The sequence below is a fragment of the Micromys minutus genome (assembly GCF_963924665.1).
Source record: "Micromys minutus genome assembly, chromosome: 15".
NCBI classification, from domain to species: domain Eukaryota; kingdom Metazoa; phylum Chordata; class Mammalia; order Rodentia; family Muridae; genus Micromys; species Micromys minutus.
This window is the reverse complement of record NC_137984.1, coordinates 35,944,030-35,960,142: the sequence shown is the minus strand read 5'-3', so window position 1 is coordinate 35,960,142 and position 16,113 is coordinate 35,944,030.

Below are 16,113 nucleotides of genomic sequence, written 5' to 3'. Positions count from 1 at the left end.
ATGGACAGACGGATGGGTAGACAGAAATTTTAATGAACAGTCAAGTGATGCCAAGATGGTGGAAGAATGGCTTGGAGGACAGGATGGCTAGTAAAATGGTCCTAATCTCTCATTCACCTGCATAGGGGTTTTTGGAGATCATCTTCCATGTCACCCATCTGCAAAGAAAAAGTTCATACATCCACACCTTAGAGTTTTGTGAGGATAAAACCCAGTATGAGTCAGAGGGCTTGGGAATGAGATCCTGGGGCGGGGACAGACAGATGATTTACATGGAATTACATAGAAATGGTCCCCAGTTGTCATATAGAATATTTATCATCACTTACCATGTTATGTAAGTTACTTTCTGGTGTGCATGTAGTAACGTCATGAAAGAAAGCCATATCTCAGCTGGTAAAATGCTTGCCATGCAAGCATAAAAACTTGGGTTTGACCCATAACTCATATAACAAACAAACCCAAAACCATCTGGGTGTTGTGGTGCTTGCTTGAATTCAGCACTGGGAAGATGGAAACCGGTGGATTCTTCCCTGGAGCTTGCTGCTCGGCCAGTCTAGAGCTTGGAGAAGTCGTGGTCACTGAAATACCCTGTCTCCCAACACACATTCTCAGCCAGCCATGGTCTGTGGGTTTGCACACATCCTCAAGTCTAAAGCTGTCAAACCAACTCCAATACTGAGATGACTAGTGATCCTTTTGTCCTGCAGTGGCACTTGAGTGGACATCAAGGATGGAGTTTGGAGGCAGCCTTTAAAGCTGGGGGTCAAACCTCTGTTGAGATCATAGCATCTCAAACATATGTTTAGGAGCACACTATAGGTAGCAAAATATTAACCTAACATTTAATATTAGAAGATTATCACAACCTCTTTCATGGAAGACTGTTTCTGCACTGAGACCAGGTGCCTCCGTTTGCCAGAGTCCCCACTGCCCTCTTTCACCCCAGCTCCCTGCCTGCTTGTCTTTTATGCTTCTTGGGCAGATTGACACCGTTATCTACATTAGAGCTATACGGCGTGCGGCCAGCCCGGCTGGTAGCTGTGGAACGCAGAAGGAGGAGTAACCCAGACTGTGCTGCTGCCCTGAGCTCTTTGATTATAATCTACAAAGAACCTTTGGGAGAAGATCCTCGTGGGTCCAAGTGTGAGCCCCACAGCTTATTAATGGATTAACTGAGCAACCCTTTTGGCTGCTATAAACTTGAGTTTTCTCTTCACGAAATGGAGGCACTCACCGATGTGCTGAGGTGAGGTTTTTGAGTCTCTGCATACAACATACTCTCTCTGCCTATTGGCTATTAGAATATTCTCTGCTCTCCTTCCTGGCTCATATACATTCTCAAGAATTGTTGAATTCACATGAGTGTGTATTAGCAGAGGCCAGAGGGTAATGCCAGACCTACTGAAAGACCGGCTCGAGTCCCCCAGAGATTCTTGGGTAACCCACTGAGTGAAGGTGACATCGGTACTCAGTAGAATAAATGGCTTTCTGAAGTATCTACAACCAGGACCCAAAACTCATCACATGTTTTCCTTCTCTGGCATGATAGACTTAGTGAGAGGTAAAGAGGGGGAGGGGCAGGGCTTTGATCAGCACCAGGTTCCTCCTCCATCGGGGTGCTGTCTTCAGGGCTGTCCACCCCCAGTGACCCCATTCTCCACCCATCTGGGAGCTTACAGGAGGCCAGTGCAGGTTGAATGCACATTCTGAAACTTCTTTTTTCCACTTGGCAAGAGCAAATTATGCAATTTGAGGCGATGGTTATACGGTGGCTGTGCAGTTTTCAGACCGTGAGGACGCAGGTGCTGAGAGCCCGGTGCGTTCAGACTCCTACGCAGAAGCCGGCGGTGAAGCAGGCCCAGCTATGCCCGCTCACTCTGATCGGGATGGGGTCTGGAGGGAGGAGAGCACAGAGCTGTGGCTGAGCCCATGGATTTAATGCCAGCTTTCAAAACCCGAGTGACAGTTTAAAAAAACGACAGCAAGTTGTACTTAATGTATCGATCCACTTCCTAGACTTTGACCACCATCCCTTTCCCCGTGCCCACCCTCACACCGCAGTGAAGGACTTCTCCAAACTTAGTAAGCTGAAGAGATACAAAGAAAAGAGGCTGAGACCTCAAACGGCTTGCACCTGATTTCTGATTCTAGGTCATTCTCCTTCTTCTTGCTCTGAAATTTTAACATGTGCTTTGAACCAGATGCTACAAGGCTCATGTGTGACTGCTTCACCTCATGCATCACCCCCCCCCCCCCACCACTACCACCACTACCATTCCTTCCCCCATCCCTCGGACGGTGAGTTCCTAGCTATTACTCATTTCCCACAACATTGCTTTTGACAATTGCTGGTGATTTAAGTGTGCACCTAATCCTGGCTCTCCAGTCCATAAGTCCCCAGGCCTTGTCTCTTCAAAGGCTTTGTCTACCAGGATTGCCCAATCTTTGGATACCATGACATGATGCTGTCATTTATAAAGCTCACATGAAAGAACTGTATAATCAAGTCACACACACACACACACACACACACACACACACATTGTAAAGTAGGCCATGTTTGAGTTAACAGTTCTGTGTTGAACTGCAATCACAGGTATCCTGTGTCTCATGTGGACTCATTTTCATGTTCTTGAGACACACAGCCCATTACACGGTCTTCTCCAGTATCTTAATCCCTTAAGACCCAGCTTCAGGTTCGTCTCCCTCTACTGCCTTTGATCTTCAGGGCTTCTTTTCTCTACTGTCCTTTCTCCTGTCCTTTCTCCCAACACCCTGTATTTGCCTTTCAGTGTAGAGATCCTTCGGCCTGTGGGTTGCTTCCTTCCCAAGTCTCCACCCTTCCCCATACATCTGGCCAGCATTATTATCTCTATTCATTTTCTCTCCATGGTAAAAGTGTAACCATGGTTACATCTCTATGGTACCTACAGCTGAGCTTGAGTGGAGACCAGTACACAGCCATGCTGAGGGGGTGTCCATAAAGCGATGTAGCCACCATCCTCAAATGCACGAGAGGACTGACGAGTTCTCTCTGTGGTTTCCTCACGCCCTGCACTCCCCTTCCCTGCCTTCCATTTTCTCTCCGGATATGGAAGCAACCAGAATGTCTTCATGTTACTACCACATATCTTTTCTTTCATTTTTCCTTTAAAAATTGTTAAACATAGGGTTGCAGTCTAGAGCCCAATATGGCTTTGAACTCATAGTGATCCCCCTGCCCCAGCTTCCTAAAGCCTGGGATTGTGGGTATGAGTCCTCCCTCCTAACTGCCACAATACTATGTGGTCACTGCTGTCCTTTACCAGGCTCTCAGCTCCTGCTTCCTTTCCTTAGCTACCTCAAGAGCTTGACCCGTCCGCACTTTCTGGGAGCTCCAGCTTGCCCACTGCTTGCAGACACTTTCATTAGCACACAGGTGTTATTTTCTTGTGTTGGAGAATTATGACTGCTTCACCCTCTCTAACATTTTATTTCTGTGGCTAACATTTCATTTCTTTGTCTACCTCCCCCAGCTCCCTTCTACCGCTGACCCCTCCCCCACTGAATTTTGTCACCAACTCTGACAGGCCACCTCCACGTTCATGGCTGACTTCTTGTGTCCAGCTCTGTGACATCACTGTCCAGTGTTAGCTGCTGGCTCACTCAGTTCTTTGCTTGAGTTCCTTTCATCATCTTTCTCCTGTCTTTGGGTAACCCTTTTCCATTTTCTTTGCTGATTGTGTCCCATTGACCCAGACTTTAGTGTTTAAACCCTGAGGACTGGCTTGAACACCCCTCTGCTCATAAGCTACACTGAGTCCTCTGGTGGTGTCAAAGCAACTCAGCTCTGGACACCAGATGCAGGCTTGTCATGTTTCCGTTTCCAGACCCACGTTCTCCCAGACTGGAGACTTGTGCATTTATGTGTATCTAGCTGCTTCCTCATCAGCTTACCCTTCACCCCCACCCCCCATCTGGGATGTTCTTACAGCGGTTTCCACAGTCTTACTTCCTGTCTTCATTCAGCTAGAGAGCAGCACTGACCCCTACTCCCCATCCCCTATACATCTGTACCATCTTAACCTAGACATTTGACCGTTTCTGATCCACCAGCTATTTTGTATCGTTACCTGTATCGCTGTCTCTACCAGCCAGACTATAAGCTCCAAATGGGTTGGGATAATTTCTGTCCCAAAGCGTATATTTAATGAATGCTTGTAGAATGAATAAATGATGTAAAACTCCAGATTATGAAAATTAGTGAGAGAAAGTTTAGAAGCATCAGTGAGTGTGCACTAGGTAACTATGTTGGTTACTTTTTAAAAATAATTGTTACTAAAAATGTCCTAATAAGCAGTTGAGGTCATCAAGGGCTTATGCTGGCTCACAGTGTGAGGGGCTGACGGTTTCTACTGGTGGGAGGCTTGTGAGCAAGAGTCTGAGGTAGCTGTGACATTGCACTTGAAGCCAAAAAGCCTGGTTTTCTACTTTTAAAATTTAGCTTGGGTCTTTAGCCCATGAGAGCTTCATGAATTCTTGGAGTATCTTCTCCCCTAGTTGATCCTCTCGGGGAAAGTCCAAAAGTGTGCCTCATTGGTGCACTTCTTAATCCGATCAAACAGACAATTGAGACCAACCAGCATCGTCAGTATTAGCAGGAAATGGAAAGGCACTGTAGACCCTTCTCACTTGCCTGCAGTGGCAAGAGGCTCAAGGAGATCCTGAGACCCACGGCTGGGAGAAGCCTGGCCAGGTGAAGTTTGTTCTGTCGGAGAGAAGTGTCAGTTGTGATAGGATGAGTCGGACCAGAGTTCTCAGCATAGATTCCTTAGGATGCCGCCATTCCAGCTCCATAAGAAACTTCTGTAAGGTCACATGCTCACTTTAGAAAGACAACAGCTCAAAGCATATTGAACAGACTGGAAGGGCTTCCGTAGATTATTCTTTATTCTCTTGTCAAGAATAAGAAACTGCACTGGACAGGACTTGATGCAGGAACGAAACCGACACACTATTTATCAGGTACTATAAAGGGACTCCGTTAGATTGCCGTACACAATAGGGGCTGGGTGGATCGACAATGGCTGTTAGATGCCAGAGAGGCCAAGTACCTGGTGGCTGCTAAGTCCACAAGGACTTAGAGATCCCGACCTGGCACTGAAGGCCCACGGCTCCCAGGAGAGCTTCTGGTGTTCGAAAAGAAAAGGCGGAGGCCCAGACACAGCAGAGTGGAAGTGGCAGCTGTAGACCCAAGTGTTTTGGAGGAAAATGCAGGCAGCCTAGCCAAACTGCCTTTTGCTTGGGACCTGACGGTTAAAAGGGACTGTTCAGTATGATGGCAGGTTTCCCTGTCAGCTACTCCTCTCTGGAAACACCACAGAAAGCATAGCCCAAGGTGATTCTAAAACCTGTCAAAATGAGACCAACTTTCACGGTATGATAGAAAACGTTTGCGATCACTTTTTCTATGCGGCACACTTTCAGAAACTGTAAATTCAACAGAACAGGCTGAAGTTTTAAAAAAAAGTAGGACACAGAGGAATGAGTGTGGCTCCTCTACATTCGACCAACCCACCCAGATAGTTTTTATCAAAGAATACTACAGTTTGATTCAAAAAGAAAGAAAGAAAGACAAAAGGAAGAAAGGAGGAAAGAGAAAAGAGAAATGAGAAACGAGGAGAAAAAAAATGGCATGCTTGGATAGCCCAAAGCTGAAAAGGAGCTCTGATCTGAGGGGAAACTGAGGCAGGCTTCATTATTTGATGAATTACCAGTAGAGCTGGTGCATCATCCCAACAGGGTTTGTCTACCGCTAGTTTTATATATTAACGTCCTTCACCTCGAAACACTCCCTCAAGGAAGGAGGGGAGAAGACGGGCTAGCCGTGGCCACGGCTACATGAGCAAGTCAGCCGAACTCAGCCTGCTGCACTAGCAAGGCCACCCACAGTCTCACAGCTGGGTGGAGGGTAGTGAATGCTGGTTTTGTTTGTTGCTTTCAACGTTGGAGATCAAACCTAAGAACCTGCTCATGCTGATCAAGACCTCTATCGCCACCAAGCTACACACAGGCCCTAAGATGGCTGCTGTCCTAGTTAGAGTTCCTACTGCTATGATGAAAAACCATGACCAAAGTAACTTAGGGGGGACAGATTTATTTGGCTTATGCTTCCTCATCACTGTTCATCATAAAGAACTCAACAGAACAGGAACTTGAAGGCAGGAGCTGATGCAGAGGCCACCGAAGGGTGCTGCTTACTAACTTGCTCATCACAGCTCACCCAGCCCGCCTTCTTATAGAACTGAGGACCACCATTCCAGGAATAGCATTTGCAGTGGCCTGGACCCTCCCACATCAAGTACTTACGGAGACAATTTTCTCAGTTGAGGTTCCTTCCTTTCAGATGCCTTGTGTCAAATTGATATAAAATTAGCCAGTGCAGTTGTTTATAACCACTAGGTTTTGGAGCCATTGGCCACAGAGGAAAGGCTAGCAAACCCACTGTCTTGTGTAGAAGGTATACCAGGAATCCACCTGATGAACTGTTTCTTAAGAACCTATTCAGGGCTATTATTGAGGTGACCTGACAAACACTTATCTTTTGAATCCAGCAAAGGTGCTAACCCATAAAAGGCAGCAAGTGTCAGGACATTAAAGTGGTGTCTGGCAGGAAAAGGCTTACAGGATGAATTATCATGTTACTATAAGCATGGTAGTTGACTGGGAGTGTGTGCCCATTGAGTGAGTGACATGTGGATAAGCTACATTGGGTAGCAGAGCTGAATGATGCTTGAACTCCGTCAGGTGAAGGGTGGGGTTAGATGTGCTGCTTCTCTGAAGTTACGGAGTCATATTGGCTGCATGGTAGATATGACAACCATAGCTTGAAACCACATGGAGTCCGGGTTTGTGATGATGGCAGCTAACAGTTACTGAGCACTGGGAATGCCAACGATGATGTCATTCTGTGATGAAGATGATGATGATTATTCTGTGATAGTGGTGATGGTGTTGGTGGTGATGGTGTTGGTGGTGATGGTGTTGGTGGTGGTGGTGGTGGTGGTGGTGATGGTGGTGGTGGTGGTGATGGTGGTGGTGGTGGTGATGGTGGTGGTGATGATGATAACGATGATGACAGCTGATAATTATTGAGCACTCGTCGTCATGGTGATTGCATGACCAATGATGATGGTCACTGAGAACACGCTGAGCTCCATCTATGTCTCCTCATAATTTTATGAGATAGGTACCAATTAGAACAATAATCTCCATCTAACAAACAAAGTCAAGGCTCAGAAAGTCCTTAAAGGTCCACTCTCTGACACCATGCATTCAGGCAGAGTCAGGCAGGCAGGCCCCACGGCCTTGGATTCTGACCTATGTGCTACAGAGCCCAAATACTTAGTATTTTTTAATGGTAAATGATGAGTGCCTGTCTAGCCCTCTGACTGCTGTGTGGATACTGAGGCACAGAGACGCTTGGATATCCTTTAGTTAAGAAGACTTGACACCATTCTCCCCGCTGCATCTATGTCTGTGAAGAGTCACTGAAGATCCCATCACAACAAAGGCATGTTCCTGCATCTGTGTCGCAGTGTTAGGACAGAGCAGGCATCCCCCAGCCCACTCTTCTTCCTTTAAGGAGAGGCTCTGCTGCAAATAACTTTCTTACGGACAGGGAACTGTTTTATTTTTATTTCCATAAAAATGTTGTGTTAATTTTTAGTAGAAAGTTCCCACTAAAAACTGGTAAGTTATACCGAAAGAAACTCAGAAACTCAGGTAAAAGGCAGCCTGTTTTTTTTTTTTTTTTTTTTTTTTTTTTCCACACGTGCAAAAGGCATAGGTGTGAGGGAAAGTAGTTGTTATGGGAATACTTCTCAAGTTAACAAAGATGATACCACTATGCAGACATGTAAGACTCCAGATACAAGGGACACACCGGCGAGCCCAACTGCACGGACCACGTTATCCATGAGGACGGCTGACACAATCACCTCGTCCATGGAAGTGATCGACTCTCATCCTGATTCACGGGGGGGGGGGGGGGGGGAGGGAGTACAATCTATTTTCTGCACATATTTTAAACAGTGAAAAGCACGTTAAAGATAGCACTTTACTTCCCTAAGTTAAATTCTCATGGGATTCAAACTCTGATGGCTAGTCTCCAGTGGAAGCACTCCCGATGATCCTTCTTATTTAGAACACAAGAACCCAGTTGCCCTTGCCTGGTTCGGTAGCTCATTGCATTACACATTTCACAGCTTTACCAGAAGTGGCTGCCAACCAATACCCTCCTGCTCTCTCACATCCTCCCCCGCTGAGCCCCACACCTCTCAGACTGTAGCTGTCTGAACAGAGGGCTCCCGGAAGGCATGCTTCTCTCTGTTTCTAAAGGAGCACCAAGCATGGGGACAACCACGGTGAGTAATTTCCTTACTGCTTCTGCTGTTAACAAATGCTAGCACCATGTACTCCCCAGAGCAAGCTGGGCTCCTGAGAAGGAAACTACCCACGTTTTGTTCTAAAGCAATCTTCAGAAACCACTCTTCTGCAGAAAACGTTTTTTAACTGTTTAAGGCACTTGCCTGGCCTGCTCAGATGACCATGACGGCCTCTTTGTTAATTAACAGTGTGCCTGCATCATAAATGGAAACTTTGTGTCTGCCCGATAAATGGAAACTTTGTTTTAACTGGAGTACCTTGGCAAGCTTTCTCTGGGTGGGGGAGGGGTGGGGAGGGGACATGACTGCAGAGGAGCCACCACACTGCATTTTCTGGAAGCAGCGCTATAATGCTTGGTTAATAGGCACTACATCTGACTGCCTTGCTGGACTCAGCTGAAGGCTATTTTCTTACTCTGTATTTCTTTGGAACCCTAGCACTTGCTATGCTGAGCCAATCATTCATTCATTCAGTCATGGTGCACACGTTTTGAAGGGTCTTTTCAGGCTGGGCATTGGGAAGAGACAACGGGGAGAGCTGTAACAGTGTAAGAGTCCTGGAATCACACTGTGACACAGGGCAGTGACCTGAGGCTCTCCCAACTCCAACCAACAGAGAAAACATGAGCACAGAAAATTGGCCAACACTGTCAAGATGGATTCCTGCAGCTAAATGACAGTGCTCTTGTCCCATAGTGGCTCCTCACTGGGTGTTCCCAGATAGGCGAGCTCAGAAGTAATGAACTCAAGTTCCCACCACATCTTGTCAATGTGTTGCGTTAGTACTTTTAAAAAACGGAGCCTTTCCCTAAATGCTTACGTCTACATTATTTTTACTAAAGCTTCACCAGTGCTAGCTAATGGCCCTGGTCTTGACCAAGACCCTAAAGAACAGAAACATTTGATGTGCTGAGATTACACTCCCTTTTCTTGATAATGACATGCCAATGGTGGCTCAGGGTACAAGTCGGGCGTATGCTACAGACCCGAGGGAAAGACAAATGTGGCTGAGCGCCTTCTCGACTGTTACTTTACACGCAGACCAGCGTGCTTCCCTTCTCCCCAGCACGGACGAAATGCACTTTGGTTTGAGTGCTTCACAGAGAGTAAGCTGATAGCATCTAGAGACATACCAAACACATGTGGCTCATCAGATACACATTTTTGATGATGTAATGCTTCCTATTTATTGTTTTAGGTAGCATGCTGCCTTTTATTTTAGGTTAGTGAGTTAGTTTGGTAAGAAGCTGAACAAAGAGCTAAGAATCTTCAACTCACTGTAAAGAAATTCCTTGAAAGCATTGGCTTCTAATTTTCAGAATGGCACTCGGTGTGCCCATGACCTGTTGGGTAAGGGAAAACAGAGGTGGTGGTGATGAGGTCTGGCTTGGGTTCACCTCCTGATGTGGCTTGCCCGAGGGGAAAGGAGACGCCTCAGCCTCCGCAGGTCGGGATGTGAGTGGCTCAGAATTCCATTTTTGGGGAAGTCCACCATCACGATCACGTAAATTCCTAAGTAACAAGTTGATTCAGCATGTTCCTAAGCCACAGACATCTTAGGTGACAAATGCCTAATACATGTCACTTGCCCATTGGCTCTTGATAAGTGACAGGGAGACAGTGTATTTTCCCCACTTCACGCACACATGAAGCGGAAGTACACTATGCTTCCCGGTTGGTCTCGTTCTTAATCATGTTTCCAGCAGCCGAGGTGCTCTGTATGGCCTGAGCGCTTTTTTGAAATCCTCCTCTCCCCTCCGTGGTACTCCAGAAAGTAAGCCATTATCCGTGAACTGCTTTTTAACCTAATAGGCTCTTGCTATCCTGTAGCCACAGAAATGTGCTGTGTGCACTGTCACCCGGGATTGTCAAGGCTCTGACCACAAAAACCTCGGCGCTCACACATCTGTGGACATTCAACATTAGAGGTGACAACTGTCGCTCTTCAGAACAGTGCACGAGAAAGGTTTTTCTAGCCTTCCTGTCAGCTATTTCATTGAAGGCTAACGATTTTTTTTTTTTAACGATAATGCAGCCAGACAAAGAGGCAGTGTGGACAGAAAATACACAGAAATGGTCATCTTAGTTCTAGTCCCAATGAGGGATGCTTTTATATGAGGTCAGCAGTATATTGCTGGACTCATAGTGGTCCCAGGACTAGAAGAATTCTTCCTGCCCAGTCATTGCCTTGCAGAATGACCAGCTCCCTATGCTCTTTGAGCCTTTGCTTTTTCATTGCATGCATAAGTGTGTGTGTGTGTGTGTGTGTGTGTGTGTGTGTGCGCGTGCGCGTGCGCGTGCTCATGCAGATGAATAGATGAATGTGCACACAGACCAGAGCTTAACAGTTGGCATCTTCCTCCATTGTTCGACAGAGTCTATCACAGAAACTATACCTCATGAATTAATTAGGTTTAACAGGCTAGCCAAAGAGGCCTAGGCATCTACCTGCCTCTGCCCACCCAGCACTGAAATTATTTACATCCATGTCTCTCAGCCTTTTATGTGGACACTGGAGTCCTCTTGCTTGCAGGGCAAGCATTTTATCAACTGCATCAAACCACCAGCCTCTGGTTTCTTATGTTTAAAATGGATGGTGACTATGATGTCATCCCCTCACAAATATCAGGATGGAATGGTTTATTGTACTTCCCTGACCCAATATGTAGTGAGTACAGAGGTACCCTGGCTTCACAGATAGAAATAGATAAATATGATTGTTTAGGAGCTAATGAATGCGGTAGTAAATTAAACCCATGTAGGTACAAAGAACAATGTTTACCATGCTTTGCGTGAGCAGCAAGTGTGAAAGTGTTTGTTAGTGACCCATGACCATGAGTAAAGGAGCCTTCAAGCCCCGTTGACACCATAACTTGTCCTTGTGTGCTTAGAACAAGCAACTCTGCTGGTGGGCCTCAGTAAACTGTCGGGGTGAGTCATTCCAAGACATTTATTCTTAATAGCAAGCGAACCTTCCTTCACACAGGACTTGGTGTGCCAAGGTACAAGAGGTTTTGCTGTGAATTGAGCTTGGGCTAAAGGCAGCAGGCACTGCAGGGCAGCATCCAGAGTCCAAGAAGGACAGAGATTCATCTGCTGCTATGGTAAGATAAAGAGATTCATAATCCTCCTGTCCGTGTTAGTGAATGAATGTCTTCAGACCTTGTCAGCTCATAAGGTGACTTGCCTCCTATCCAGTGTGGCTTGGGCACAGAGCAGGCTGTGTGTGCTCTTTTTGCTTCCCCTTTTTCTACTGCCAGTGTCAGAATTTTCAGAGATGACTAAGACCCTCCTTCTTCCATCTCACTCAGTTGACACACACAGCGCACGCTGTCAGAGAAAACCCATGAAGAATGTTGCCCGTGTACCCTCATAGGGTTGTCAGCACCAGCGCTTCCCAACCCAGCGGGGTTTCTTCCTTTGACCTCCTCTAAACTCTGGTGTAGGAAGTTGCTATCCGGTAACTTCAACTGTAGCGACTATTTCTTTATATTCCAACTGTGAGCTTGTGAGGAGCATATATACCTCTCACGTAACTGTCTCTTTGTAATAATGTAAAACTTAGCAGATAGATCAGTGGTTCTCAACCTTTCTGATGCTGTGACCCTTTAATACAGCTCCCCATGTTGTTGTGGTGACCCCGCTTTCATTGATACATCACGACTATAATCTTGCTACTGTTATGAATCATAGCGCAAATATTTTTGGAGATAGAGGTTTGCAAAAGGGGTCACGGCCCACACGCTGAGAATGCTAAAATAAAATGAAAATACAAACATTGTCTCCCCCTCCTAAACACAAATGTACGGAAATGTTTTCTCTCCGGTCCCTGCTGGTCTGGGGGTGACTAACAGCTTTTAACAGCATCTGTGCAATGGGGAAGCTGAGTAGCAGGTCCCAAACAGTCCGCTGTTGAAGCTACTCCGTGTTAAATAGAGAACACAAGGTGGTTTTGGAAGTAAAAAGCGTTCATCCACACTCGAGGCTGTCACAATCCCGGGCTGTCTACTTCTGGAGCTCAGTGGTTAGCGCCTTTCAGTTCTCCCCAGACAGATGGTGCTTTACTTTTCTGTTAAAAGATCATTAATTCAAAGTGAAGAGCGGGAACCCCAGGCCTCATATCAAAACCTCTGTCCTCTGAAAAGACAATGCTCAATTCTTTTACTTTAAACAAACATTTAAGGTAGGGATTAGCAAGAATTATCCAATTGGAATTCAAATGCATGGCAACTTACAGATGGGGAAAGATCTTCACTAACCCTACATCTGATAGAGAGCTAATATTCAAAATATATAATGAACTCAAGAAGTTAGACTCCAAAAGACCAAATGGCCCAATTTAAAAATGGGGTACAGAGCTAAACAGAATTCTCAACGTAGGAATCTTGAGTGGCCGAGAAGCACTTAAAGAAATGTTCACCATCCCTAGTCGTCAGGGAAATGCAAATCAAAACCACCCTGAGATTCCACCTCACACCAGCCAGAATGGCTAAGATCAAAAACTCAGGTGACAGCAGATGGGAAGGATGTGGAGAAAGAGGAACACTCCTCCATTGCTGGTGGGATTAAGAGCTGGTACAACCACTCTGGAAATCAATCTGGCAGTTCCTCAGAAAATTGGAAATAATTCTACCTGAAGTCCCAGCTATACCACTCCTGAGTATATGCCCAAAAGATACCACCATACCACAAAGACGTGTGCTCCACTAAGTTTATAGCGACCTCATTTGTAATAACCAGAAGCTGGAAACAAGTCAAATGTCCCTCAACCAAAGAATGAATGCAAAAAATATGTGATTCATTTACACAATAGAATACTATTTGGCTACTAAAAATGAGGACATCATGAATTTTGCAGTCAAATGGATGGGACTAGAAAATATCATCTTGAGTGAGATAACTCAGACCCAAAATGGTGTGCATGGTATATTCTCACTAATAACTGGATATTAGCCCAAAAGTACAGAATACTTAGGATACAACCCACAGACAATTAACCATAGAAGTTTAACAAGAAGGAAGGCCCATGTGAGGAGGCTTCAATCCCACTTAGGAGGGGGTACAAAATAATCAGAGGAGACAGAGAAAGGGAGGAACAAGGATGTGAACAGTGAAGGAGAAGGAAAAGGGGGTATAGGAGAGTATGGGGGTGGGGAGACAGAAGAAAAGCCCAGAGAGGCCAGGGTATGGATGGAAATATGCAGCTGTGGGATGGAGAGTTGGAGGAAGCCTCCAGAAAGTCCAAGAGGCCTGGGATGTGAGAAACTCCCAGGACTTAATGGGGGTGACCTTAGCTGAAACGCTCAACAGTGGGGAGAGGGAACCTGAAGAGTCCACCTCCGGTTAATAGATAGAGTCCCCAGTGAAGGGATGGGGCCACCAAACTATCTTCAATTTTTTGGATCCAGAATAGTTTCTGTCTAAAGGAAATGCAGGGACAAGAATGGAAAGGCCATTCAGTGACCAGTCTAACTTGGGACTCATCTCATGGTTGGGCACTGCTACCACGTTGACACTGTTACCACGTTGTGCTAACAGTCTGGAGCCCAGCATGGTTGTCCTCTGAGAGGCTTTACCAGCAGCTGACTGAGACAGATATAAATACTTACAGCCAACCATTAGTCTGAGATCAGGACCCCTTTGGAAGAGTTAGGGGAAGGACTAGAGGAGCTTAAGGAGATTGCAATGCCATAGAAGAACAACCATATCAACCAACCAGACCCATGGCAGCTTCCAGAGACTAAGCCATCAACCAGAGCACACATGGGCTGGTGTGTGGCCCCCAGTTCATAGTAACAGAGGACTGACTGCCTGTCTGGCCTCAGTGGGAAAAGATGCACCTAATTCTGTAGAAGTTTGATAACCCAGGAAAGGGGGAGGTAGGTGTGAGGTGAGGGTAGGTGGGTGGGGTGAGGGGTGGGGGATGGAGGATGGGGTAAAGAACTCTTGGAGGGGTACTGGAAACATTTGAAAAATAAATAAATAAAACAGTTAAACGAATGCATCTTGGCTTCACATTATAAGGGTTTGAAGAAACACCAAAGTAGAATGGAAAATACATGAGGGGGACATAGAGAGAGAGAGAGAGAGAGAGAGAGAGAGAGAGAGAGAGAGAGAGAGAGAGAGAGAGAGAGAGAGAGAGACAGAGAGACAGAGATAAAGACAGAGACAGACAGACAGAGACAGAGCAGAGAGACAGAAAGAGACACAGATTGGAGGTGTGGTTTGCCACCTGCCACCATTTCCTTGATTACAGCTGGCTTTGCACAGCTGTTGGAATTACTATTCATGGCAGACAAATGCTGTTTGCAAACAGGACCAATTACTTCCATTCCCAGGAATGAGGATTTTTTTTAATTGACTATTTCTTGTCTATCAATTCACAAAAGCAAGATGTTCCACAAGGAATAAGTAGCTGAAGTTCCTCTCTGTCATACCCTGAGCTGCTCTGGGAAAGTGCTCAGGAGACTCAGCAGACATTCCTATAAACTAGTTCTGGTTGACTTTGCTTCTGAGACTGTGGGCCGGAGGACCAAATTCACTGAAGCTACAACCAGCCATCATTGTAGGAAAGAAAAGGAGCCATCTTTCAGGCCAGATAGAGCAGAACTAATGTTGCTTAGGAGTCAAGAAGAGGCCAAGATCTATCTTGATGTGTGTGTGTGTATGTGTGTGTTTGTGTGTGTATGTGTGTGTTTGTGTGTGTGTGTGTGTGTGTGTGTGTGTGTGTGTGCTGTATTCACATGGGTCTTTGGGTTCCTTTTCTCCAGGGTCCCTATGGAGTCAAAACATCTTCTTCCAGGTCTCACTGATATGTCATTAGACACTAGTCACATGAAACTAAGATTAATGAGAGAGGTTGACTCGGTAGCTGGGGGTAGTCCTCTGGACCCAGATTTTCAGCAGTAGGAAGAGCCTTCCAACATACATGTCAGTGACATGTAAGAGACCCTAGAGACCCTAGGCCTGGTGTGCCACTGGGTGCCCTCCTGAGGCCACCACCAGAAGATGCTTCAGCCCCAGGAATGCAACTGTGCTTAAACAGCTGCAATGTGTGCCTTCTCCTGCCACACCAGTCACCAGACCCAAGTAACATGGCCCTCACCACAAGTGCTCCCCCAGAGATAACAGAGAAGAGAACTGCTTCTCTGGACTGCTTGAGATGATCCTAGAAGACCCTAGAATGGAAAGGGATAGCCTAGTGTCAATATGTACGACAGTGACCCAAACATTAGAGTTGAATTAAGGGTGAAATGACCTCCTGAGATTTATGTTGTTTGTAAGTATGCAACACACTTCTTAGATACTTTCTGGAAAAGTAATCAAGTCCATGAGATGAATAAATGCACAAAATATGAGGTAAGGCGAAAGAGAGAAGAGAGTAAATAGAAAGGAGAGAACTTATGTAGAATGTATAGCTAGGACCTCAGCAAATCCTGGTGGACTGTTTCTAGACTTTTCTCCTTTCAGCCAAATTTGAATTTTTCAGGGGTTACTAAATATGATTGAGAAGTGTAAAAACCATCTTGGCTCAATCCAGTGGAAAAGTTTCCAGGTGAACATAGGCGTAATGAAGGTTTAGGTTACCCAGAAAAAGGAATTGGTGTGAATTCTCTTCGCTGTGCATAAGGTCACACCACCCAACTCTCAGTCACCTCTTTCTGCAGCTGGCAAAGTAGAACAC